This window comes from Parasteatoda tepidariorum, chromosome 5 (assembly GCF_982258835.1).
Source record: "Parasteatoda tepidariorum strain Cologne lab strain chromosome 5, Ptep-v5.0, whole genome shotgun sequence".
NCBI lineage: Eukaryota > Metazoa > Arthropoda > Arachnida > Araneae > Theridiidae > Parasteatoda > Parasteatoda tepidariorum.
Window position 1 is genome coordinate 87,892,041 of NC_141759.1, and position 9,163 is coordinate 87,901,203.

Sequence of the window (9,163 nt, forward strand, 5' to 3'; positions counted from 1 at the left end):
TCTTTGTCGAACCATAATGTTGCTCATCACAAAATGTTTTTATACAATGTTTTAATCAATTTTCATGATATATGGTTGTATGGGATATTGGCAACGCCTCCTACAACTGAAAGCCTCCACACGGTTTTTTATTGGTAGTTCGATCAGACCACTGTGAAGGATATCCACTTTCCGAACGAGTCACTTAATACAAAATCTAGTTAAAATAAGAAAGTGGTAGCAAATATATGACTAAAAATTTGTTTTATTTATGAATATTATTGGTTTGCCTTATTCACTTGTCAACAGATTCAATTCTCAAATTTATGAGATAAATTTCTCTCAATTACTTTTATAAAAGGTTTTGGGTTCATGCGCACAACTGGTTCATTTTTTAAATAGTCTGCGCGGACTACTTATAAAAGACCGTGTGGAGGCTTTTTGATGTAGGAGGTGATGATATGGGCCGCTGCGCGGCCCAGGTGCCCCGTTTTTGGATAATAAAAGCTAAGCAAACTCTTTGTCGCGGTCTGTCGGAGTTTAAGAGAAAAAGTTTGATGCGTGATTTGAGATGATGAAGCCGAAATCGTGAAGGAAGTTGGATCCAAATCGACGTAAAAGCACGCTGCTCTTATGTGTAAGTTGAATCGTCATTGATATTCACTGTAATTTGTGTTGATGACTTTGTGATGAGTATTGATGACGTGTGTTTATGCCACGTTTACAAACAATTGAAACTGTAAATATATCTCCGATTTTTCACTTACGGTCTCATTTCTTTATGGTGCTTCTGTGTACGTCACCGTTTCAGGAAAGCATTTCCGACCCCACATTGCTATATGATTTTGAGTCGTCAGGATGCCCCCTACCCCTTTTATAAGTTCTGAAACGCTTAACTGGGACACCCTGTAATTTTTTTGAAAACTTTTAGATGGTAATTAAAATTTTGGGGGAGAAGGGATATAACATAAAAAGCCTTAACCAATATTTTTATGTTATTTCTTTATCTAAATTCTCCTTCTTAATTTATTATTCAAAATTAAACGCTTTCTCCCACTTTATTAGTGACATCCTAATTTTTATTCTATTTTTGGATTAAAGCATGAATGAGTAAAATATGAAAGTTTGGATTAAAACATGAATTAGCATTTTGAATTGTTCCCTTTACTAACAGCCAGAACTATATTATTCCCTCGACCTATTTTATGGACCAATTGTAAATTACTAACGTTTCCCTTTTCGCATGTGACTTGAAAGTTCATTATTTGTAAGATTTTCCCTAGATTTTGAGAGAGAAGTACTTCAAATTTTGGATTATTCGATTTCTTGCTCTCATACAATAATTTCTTAGTAAAAACTCTTATTTTGCTTCGACATGCCCATTAATTTCTCCTCTGCCACGCTGCTATATATTTCTCCTACGTAGCACCATAAATTCGGGTTTTTCTCTATCTATTAGCAACACTATAGTTATTATTCATTTTGTTAGAATGTCTTAAGTAGTAATTTAAGAACTGTTAAAAAATTGCTAATGTTTATTTAGATTCAATGTGTTAGGTTGTCTTAAGTAATAATTTATGGTAGGTATTTTATTTACGTCGCACAAGAACTGCACAGTGGGTAATAATGGTCTGGGAAACATCACTGAAGATGATCCGAAAATAAGCCATTACAAGGCTACTTTCTCAATTTAAACATCGAACTGAAGGGGAAGGATATTTTCTCCAGATACCTGTACCCGCGGTACTGGACTGCGATCGATCACAGGACTTTTGATTCCACAGATTTTACGAGCACGTACATGTACTTAGTGGAGTCAAGGATCGAGCCCCTGTCCGGAGTCCGATTCTCTAACCACTGGGCTACCACGGCCCAGTTATAATTTAAGATGTGTTGAATGGTTTGTCATGCGTTAAGTATTTCAGAACAATTTTGTATATTCATTGAAATAAAAACTTAGTTATGAAGTAACTATTTAGATGTATTTTTGATCCTTTCTAAAATGGCTGTATAAATTTTAAATATAAACGGTGTTATATGGCCGCATAGTGTCATAGCAATTATTAGTGATGAAGCTTGCCTTTTTAGAGCAATAATATATATATATATATATATATATATATTGCGATACTGAAGTTATGGTTTGAGAGGTGCTTGAGGAATTAGTAGAGCACATAAGGGAGCATTACAATTAGTTCTCTATCCTATCTCATGGCAGAGATGGAAGTAATTTCAATACTTCAGTTGCCTACTTTGCTTAAATGTTCCAAAGTCATATTTATGGTGATTTAAAAACAACAATCATGGTGCCAAAATCACGGGCATTTCTTAAAAAATAGTTAAAATGAAATCTAAGTACTTTCGTGCAGGCAACAGTTAGATGGTGAAAAAATTTGGTTAATGCATCGCTTAAAACCAATAAAGGTGTCAGGATTGGAGGAGGGGTGCCCTGCATATGGCTTGGTCACCATTAAAATTTATAAGTTGTATAGATAATTTTGAAAGGTGACCAAGCTGGTGGTCAATAAAGATTTCCTTCTTATGAGGCAACAACATGATGCATTGTTAATATTTTTATGTAAATGAAAACAATAATATGAACTTAACATAAAAATGCAAAAGAGAAATGGTGGCAAAATTTCCTCGAGCTATTAAAAATGAACAAGGTTGCTCTTTATACTTAAAACAAAAAACGCCGATAGTATTTGTGTTTGGTAGGGGATAGGAAGCAAGGTATATGTCACTACAAGAACTATTATATTTATGCATAACCACTTTTTGCATATTTATAGGACATGATTGTCTTGATATTCGATTACCATTCTTACCAAATGTTGCCTACCCTCTGTGTGACAAAACAAACGAGCCTATGAACAAATATCACCTGTGTTATATCAAAAACTTTTCAATGCTATTGTTGCCACTGTTTAAATTTCCTTGCACAAGGCCCCAACCGTTGGAAATAAAAATATTTATGTAGAATTTTTTAATTTTGCTAGCAATTAAAAAGCCAATGATCGATTGTCAGGCATTGTATATTAGTAATCAAAATCATTACAAATCATGCTTATTAAATCACGATTAAAAAGTTTAAGTGCAAAATTTACTATTGCTTTAAGTACTAAAGAAAATATGTTTAAAGCAGAGAAAATTGTGTTTATGCGTCTGTGTGTATAAATATATTGTGCATATAAATTAACTTCGGATATATGAATTTTAAAATTGTGCAATAAGTTAAGTGCTGTTATCTATACACGATCTATATATAAAATTAATATATAAAATTATCTATATATAAAATTAAAATATTTAAAAAAAAACTTCGTTTAAAGAATTTTTTAAACCAAATGAATCAGGGTTCCCACTTTTTTATCAAAGCAAAAATTAAGCACTTTTAAGGACTTTTATCAAAAAAATTAAGGACTTTTTTTGTAGAAATTAAGGACCTTAAAAATTATTATTTATCATCAAATAAAACATCATAGATTAATAATAATAGATTAAAAAAATGGAATAGCTTTTCTTGAACTCAGTCATCCTTTAAAAAATTAAAAAAAAAAAAAACTAAATAAAGAAATCTTTAATACAAATAATCTGTATTTAATTAAGATTAAATTGCATTTAATCACTTCACATAGCTTTTAAGAATATAAAGAAAAACTCAAAGAATTTTGATTAAACATTAAATTTTCTATTTTAAAAATAGAAAGAAATTGTGTAAACAGATAGAAATATATAAATTAAGATGGTTAATAATAAATTAATAAAAATATTATTTTGAGTGACTGATACTAAACCAAGACAAAAAGAAACTAACAAATATAAGTTTATTGAGGTTAAGACAATTATCTTAAACCAAGTAAAACCTAATTATAATAAGCTAAAGAAATATTAAAATCACAAAATATAAAAAATTTAATGATTAAAATCAGAATATATTCAGTACCTAACAATCAGGAAAAAAGAAATAAATAAACTACAGGAAACACTTATTAATTAAAATTAAGAATTAAGAAACAGAAATGATAGTTAAAATAAGTGCTAACATAAATATTGAAACACAGGACAAGGCAGGATGTAATGATCAATTGAAATAAAAATGAAAAAATTCCATATCTAAAAATTGAAAATGAAATGAAATAATTCATTAAGTACAAAATTTATTGTGAATGAAGGGAAAGAAACATCAAAACATAGTGGAATCAGAAACATCATTCATAAAAAAGATGGAATTAGAATTTATCCAATTAAAAAGTATTGTGTCTTGTATAGATATTAAAGGAGCTAAAATAATCGACGATAAAAAAAAAATTTCGTAATAAATTATTGTCTGAAATTATAAAACAATAATTTGTAATGAAAATTAGATGCAAATATGGTTTATATATATATATATATATATATATATATATTACTTATTATAAAATAGGGAATAATGAATAGTGATTTGGTCGAATAGTCAAATATCTGGCCAAATAAAACGGCCCCCTACACAGTGATCAAACAACATTAAAAAAAAAATCCTCAAGAATTTTTATTGTTTATGTAAAATTTTATATCGTGATTGATCGTCAGTCAGACATCGCGATGTATCGCAATTTAACATATGTTTGAAATTAATCAATGAGAGATCTTTAAAGCAATCAAAAATAAATTTATAACAAAAGAAAATGTTAATTCTAAAAAAAATTGATTCTATAACATCAATAGCATTGTTTAATTTTTTCAATTAAAATAAAGATTTAAGACTTTTAGACTTAAGACTGTCTTAAGGATTGACTTGCGTTAAAGTAAAAACAAACACAAGCTTTATTTTAATTTTTTTTGAAATTAAAAACGACTTAGATTTTTTAAAAATAATAATAAAACTGTTACAAAATATTTTACATACATTACAAATTTAAAAAAAAAGAAAATGTCCACTTAAATAAAACATTTTTTAAATTATTTGTTGAAAAAAAAATTTGATTTTGAAACATTGTTAGGCTTTTGTTAATTACTTATTTAAAATAATAAAGTTGTATTGACTAATGGTCAAATGGTTTAAATGTAAGTTTTTTTTATTTATTTATTATTATTTTCCTTTCTGAAAAAAAGAAAAAGTCCACTTAAATAAAACATTTTTTAAATTATTTGCTGAAAAAAAAATTTGATTTTGAAACATTGTTAGGCTTTTGTTAATTACTTATTTAAAATAATAAAGTTGTATTGACTAATGGTCAAATGGTTTAAATGTAAGTTTTTTTTATTCATTTATTATTATTTTCCTTTCTGAAAATGAAATAGACTAAAGATTTAAATGTTTAAAAATAATACTCACTATCTGACAAATTATTAACGAACATGTATTGAAGGAATTTTTAAAAAAATATAGATATATATTCTATATTTAAGAGCACTATTGCTAAATTATTGAAAAGCGTTAAAACATTGCTTAACTTTTTATTTATTTTAAAAAAATTTAGTCATTTTAACTAACAACCAAATTAAAAAAAAAAAAAAAAAAAGAAAGAAAGAACACAAACTCTGTTTCAATTTCCTCAAAAATAAAAGCAAATTAATTAAATGTAGTCTTTGTTCTAATTTTTTAAAACTAAAAGCGACTGAAGATTTATTGGTTTAAAAGCTAATCAAATTATTATACTTAAAAAACTAAACTCAATGGCGCGACAGCCCATAGAGGGCCAAGGCCTACTATGCCCATCTTAGTTTTCTTAACCTTGGGCTCTGAGGTGCAACGTGAATTAAATATATTTTTTAAAAAAAATTACTTTTTATGACAAAATATAAATTACTTAAATACAAAATATATAAAATATTAAATTGTATCACTTTTAAAAAAACCAATAAAGAATCTTTTTTTTTTTTTTAATTCATGATTTCGTTTCAGTAATATACTAAGTTCAAAACGAAAATTTAAGATAACTGCGATTGAGCAACGATCGCCAAGTAACAGTAGGTCTGCTGAAAATAATTGACAACGTTAAATCCAAACAGAAAAAAAGTGACGAAATAATGCGCAACGATCGCTAAGTAGCAGAAGTGTCACTGAAAATAATTTACTTGAAACGTTATATTAAGTTGAAATAAAACGTACAGCGAAAGCAAGATAAGTCCCGCTGAAAATAATCTTTAAGAAACGTAAAATCCCAAGGTCAAAAATGGCGCATAAGGAAACTATGCATCGCGTTCTATATTTCAACGCTGACCCTCACTCGTCGTTATTCCATATCACGAAACGAACATCATCTTCGTAGCTAAAAATGTAATCAACATCTTCGCAGCGAGATGAAATCAAAATAGTCTTCGTCAGTGCGTTGATAGCGTTAGCATAGGCTAGAGCCCCTGAATTAGACAGGCCGACTTATCATCTATATTTGGAGCAAAGAGCTAACATAAGCACTATACTAACATAACGTTAACTTGCGATCTTGTTTGCTCCAATATTGCTTGATAGGTCAGCTCTGATAGTATAGGAGCCTTAGCATAGGCAAGAATCCTCGCACGTTAAATTGTGAGCGTCTTAAATCAGATTCCTGATGCATCACCTAAAATAAAAGTAATTATATCGGCCTGCCGATATGTGCATTACGTCGATAATTCGCGATACATCAATTAGGCAAGAATCCTCGCACGTTAAACCGCGAGCGTCTTAAATCAGATTCCTGATGCATCATCTAAGATAAAAGAAATTATATCGGCCTGCCGATATGTGCATTACGTCGATAATTCGCGATACATCGATTAGGCAAGAATCCTCGCACGTTAAATCGCGAGCGTCTTAAATCAGATTCCTGATGCATCACCTAAAATAAAAGTAATTATATCAGCCTGCCGATATCTGCATTACGTCGATAATTCGCAATACATCGATTAGGCAAGAATCCTCGCACGTTAAACCGCAAGCGTCTTAAATCAGATTCCTGATGCATCACCTAAGATAAAAGTAATTATATCGGCCTGCCGATGTGTACATTAAGTCGATAATTCTCGATACATCGATTTAAAAATGTCTAAGAGTAGCGCTCTTTAAAATTGCCGCATCATTTTAAAAAATAATGTCAAAGCCAAACGAAATAAAAACAAAAAATCGTTCTCAATTTTTACAAGAAAAATTTAACGTTGAAAATTACACTTTAAGTGCTTCCCATCGCCGGATTTTTAGAAAAAATGACGAAAAAGAAGCTCTTTAAAATATGCTAACAAAATAAATAAAAAAAACACAATTAATCAAAAAAGCAAAAGAGAAACAGAAAATTTTCCTAAATTTTTAAGACAAAACTTGCAACGTAGAAAATCAATTTTCTATTTTACTGGTTATCTAATTATCTGTATAACTTTAAAAGAAAAAGTGGAGATAAAATATATCAGAAACGCTGTTAAAATGCCGCGCTATAAAATAAAAAAAAAACAGCAAAAGTGAAAACAGAAAGTAAACATTTCACTCTTTAAAAAAAAAAAAAGTGTCGATGAGAAAACGACGAAAATGACTTTCCTGATTAAAATTATACTTTGCCGCATATTCGTAATATCCCTAATATTAAAAAAATGGAGTCATTTATAAAATTCAATTTCAGAAGAAAATCTGATACAATGAAAAAAATCCACTTTGCCTTGCGATCATCACTAGATGCTGATCCATTCCTTATATTTTTCATCAAGTGTCCATAAATTATAAAAAACACACTTTCCTGGCATTTCTAACATTTCACATTTGAATGAAGTATCAAAGCTACCACGTGTGCTATCAGAAGAATGACTTTCTCGAACCTATGGATGTAGAAGTTCAATGCAGGTCTTCAGCTGATAAAGTACCTCTAAGTACTGTCTAAAAATAAGTCAAGACCTCTACCCACCTGCAGTATCACGCTCCCCTCTCCTTACACTAAATTTTTTTCTTTCAGAGTGATCCAGAAAGAAATATTTTAATGAAAAAATTAATAAAAGAAAAAAAAAAACAATAAGGACGTGTTTTCTTCCACTTGCTTGTAACCCCTACCCTCACACGCATTCAAAATATTCTACCCTCAATGCAGGGTCTCATTCTAGGCGAAAGGCGTACTTTTTAATTGTGGATATTTTCCCAAGATAAAAAAATTATTCCAACCAACTAGCTATACTAGAAATTAAGGACTTTTAAGGAACTTGAATCAAAATTAAGAACTTTTAAGGGCCCTTAATTTTCAAAATGAAAACTAAGCAGTTTTTAAGGACTTTTAAGGACCGTGGGAACCCTGTGAATGCAGTTAGGTTGTAAATTTCTTGCAGTGATAGAATAATTAAAAAAAAGTTTGGATGGTAGCTCTTGAATCAACTTTGATCATCTATAGCTAATACAAAAAGATCAGACAAATAAAGTAGCATCGACAAATTTTACTGTCGGTTGAAGTGCATATGTTTTTGCTGATTTTGCTGCTTTTTTAGAGGTGATGTTATGTATACAGTCTCACAATTAAATAATCAGACATACATTTAAATAAAAAATTAAAAGTTTATTCGCTACGTACTTTTTACAAATAAAAATTTTATTTACCAAGACAATGTTGAGGAACTTATAAAAAATATATCCTTTTCTTTCTCAAAGACATGAGTGCCAAATATGAGTGACTGAAGTTATTTTTTGACCAATAACCACTGTATAGCGCTGTTTACTAGAATTTACAGAAATTTAAAACTCTATGATTTCAAAATTTATCTTCTCATCAGTAATCAAAATTTATCTTCTCATCAGTAATCAAAATATTAAGTATTGTAATATATAAGTTATATATTACAATACTTAATTATTTTTTCTGAAAAGAATATTTTTTCTCATTCTTTTGTAGTTTACTTTTTACAGCAAACAAAACAAAAAATAACAGCTAACCATGTATATCTTCTCATACCAAATCCTGAAAAATACAGTATACTTACTTTTCCTTAAAACTATCCATATCTCTATAAATTTCCCTTTTTAAAAAATAATATTAATGTAACTTTCATCAGCAATTCAAAATATCAACGAAAAAAAAGGAAAAGAAAAGGTGCTATGCTAGCATAGCACCAGCATAAAATGCTATGCATAAAATGCTATGCTAGCTCCAGATGATTCAGCAATACAAAGTTTATTTGCACGAGCAAAGATTTTGTAGTTCAGTCAATCCTATTGTTTTAATGCAGTGTGACACCATCTTTTAGTCATTTT